Here is a 3,089-nt window from a genome sequence, read left to right as displayed (position 1 = left end):
TTCCCCTGCTCGTCTCAAGTTACACACGGAAGTGTGGTTAAAGTGGAAAAGGCAGAGGGAACAGGATTCCCATCCTCTGGCCTTGAGGACACACCCTCCAGCGAGGGCCAAGCTTTCCAGGAATATTTGCCATGGATGCAGCAAACTCTATCCTGCTTCCAGTCGGCAGCTTTCTGCTCTCTGCCCTTCTCCGCCCCATCCCACCTCCAGCACCTTCTCGCCAGTGCTCAGCCTTGTCTTCTGGAGCCAAAGAAGAAGTGGAGAGATATTTGAACTATCAATGCATTGCAGCTCTTCCACAGCTGTTCATGGACAGCCATCCCCTGATGTCTGCCCCTCCAGGCATCCCTTCCTTCAGGTGCCCTATCTGGAGCAGTGGGGATCCCTGAGCACAGTCCTGGAGAAAACAAAAGATCCTCCCAAGGGCTAGTTTGAAACAAACTTCACTGAAAATATTAGTCCTGGATTCCTGCAAGAGAGCTACAAATAACATAGGGAATGTGTTGAGTGAAAGAAGCACATGGTTGCTGCTGATTTTATAGATTTCACAGAAAGGAGCTCAGTAGTGACTGTTAGAAAGTTTTAATATATTTGAAAATGTATTAAACTGGGTGACCAGCTTGTTTTGGATGAACCTTGTCCTTGGAGCAGCAGTTATGCAGGGAGATCTCATGGCAGCAGTGGGGGTACCTCTGCATCTGATCCAGCAATTAGATAGTCAATATCTAATCACTAATTTAAAGTCGCTTTAGTACAACCAAATGGAAGTTTTAATTTGTCTCCTCATCCCTGAGCAAATCATATCTGGCCATGGGTCTAATTTGGTTACTCTTGAATTGTGTGATCCTGCCTGCTTGCTCCTGTCCCAAAGCTGGCTCTGGCTGCTGCCTTCCCTGTCCCCAGCCATGACCTGTGGCCATACATTTCTCTCTGTCCTTATGAGCTTGCTTGGAGTAAAATCCTTGACGACCAAAGTGTAAAAGTATTATTCCTGGTGCTTTCTGAGAGGATTAACAAGCCTATTAAGCATCAACTGATCCCTTTCTGAATACATTTGCATACATTTCTTCCCTGCCCATTAGGTTGGCGGTTATGTTTTCCATCTCTGGAGCTCCAGCACCTGCATCATAGGGCTTTTCCAGATGGATTCACAAGCTGAATTGGAAAACACCTGCTTGGCTTCACGAAACTGGAGACATCCCTGCCTGTTCTCAGCCAGGGCACTGAGGCAGGGTTGGTGCAGTGGGACAAAGGTGGGTTAGAGCAAAGGAGTAGGGACTGCCTGAACTGGGCTTCCAGACATCAGAGTGAAGCTGCCTAGGATTTCAGCAGGGCTTTGCAAGGTCATGTGGGTGCTGGTGAAAGCCAAGCTCCAGCCCTGGTGGCCCTGCAGGTCCCTGGTATCCCAAGTCCTTTGGCAGATGGGCAAAGAGTTTTGACCCATGGAGCAGGGATGTAAAGTTGGGGGGAAGGAGCGGATTTGGGGTCCCCTTTTTCAAGAGATCCCCTTCCAATCCCCTGGAGTGCAATGTCTGAGAGGCCTTGTCTTTCTCTTGACCCTGCACTCCTCTTTGCAGCTTCTTGTCCCACCCAAGGAAGGAAGCCTCCTGCAGTGGGGTGGCAAAGGTTTATTCTCTTCATCTTGCACCTTCCCAGGTAGAACTGATGGGTTCTGAGTCCCAGCATTATCTCCCATTGTGGTACCAGGAACCACCAGCTGAGGTGACCATTAGAGGGACTTCATGGGAGCAGCTCAATCAAGCTCACCCAGCTGGAACAGGGTGGTAGGGCTGGGGTGTCCCCATAGGACATCCCTGTGTGACACATGGGTGCCACAGGAATGCTGCTGCAGGGCAAGGGACACCCAGGCTCTTAGGGAAGAAAAAATTGGCACATGGAGTGGGACCAAGCAAAAACAAACCTTCCCTCCTCCCATCCTGCCACAATGCAAAGTGCCTTGCGCCGGGTGTCTCCCTGCCTCCCAAAATAATGCCGGGTGCTGCCACCACCCTGCATGTTGATGCTCTCTCCATGCCTCCCGTTTCCATGGTGACCACAAGGAATGTCGCCAGGGTGACAAGGAGGCAAGTGAGCTGGGATTTGATATTGAAAATGAGATTTTGGGGTTGTTGGGTTTATTTTTCCTCCCCCCCCCCCCTCCCAACCCCTCCTCCTTTAGTTCTATTTTTGGGGTTTCCCTCTTTATCTCTGCTGGTCTGGAAGGCTCCTCCTGCAGAGCCCATGGGCCTGGCAGCAGCAGCTTCATCCAGGGCCCTTCTCCACCTCTGCCTGTCCTGTGAAGTGACGGCTATGGGATGAGAAGAGGGACAAAAGAGCATTTCCTTATCACTAAAACATTTGTTTCCTTCTATAAGGAAGGCTTCTGTGCTTTTGCGCCTGGTGGTACTCCAGGTGTTCCCCTCCATTTCTGCTGCAGGATGTAGCTCAGGCTGCATCCAGAGCTCCTGGGAGAGTGGGCAGCCTCAGGGATTTGTCTAAGAGAGGGAAATGATTCTGCATTCCTGGAGAGGAAAAAGAACGTGGTGGGGTTGAGCACCATGGGCCAGCTCTGTGTCTCACCATCTCTGCCCCCATGGCCAGGTCAGATTTGCTAGGCAGTTCTGGAACACTGTGGACAGAGATGGGATGGTTGGAGGAAGATTGCAGAGGGAGTATGGCAGGTGCTAAGGAGTCCAAAACTTTGTTCTCTGCTTTAAGCACCCAAAATCAGACCTGCTCAGCACAGAGAGGATTTGTGCTGGCTTAGCTGGTATTACAGGAATGCAGGACCATGGGTGTCCAAGCAGGGGCTGCCTGTATAGGGGTAGCTCTTCTATTCATGCCCAGGCAGAAGAAGGGGCAGGCAGCATTTGCTCACCTTCCCAGGAGCTCTTGCTTTCCACTGCACCCATCTCTCCAGCCATCTCCAGCCATTCCTCTCTCCCTCTCCCCCTCTATTCATTCTTCCCTTCATCCTTTCAACCACTCCTCCCTCCTCCTCTCTTCATTCACCTCTCCATTCATCCCTCCAAAGATTCCTCTGTCCATGACTCTCTTTCCTTCCTTTCATCCATCACTCTATCCATTCC

The sequence above is a fragment of the Zosterops lateralis genome (genome assembly GCF_965231275.1).
Source record: "Zosterops lateralis genome assembly, chromosome: 4".
Taxonomy (NCBI): Eukaryota; Metazoa; Chordata; class Aves; order Passeriformes; family Zosteropidae; genus Zosterops; species Zosterops lateralis.
This window is presented reverse-complemented; position numbering follows the sequence as displayed.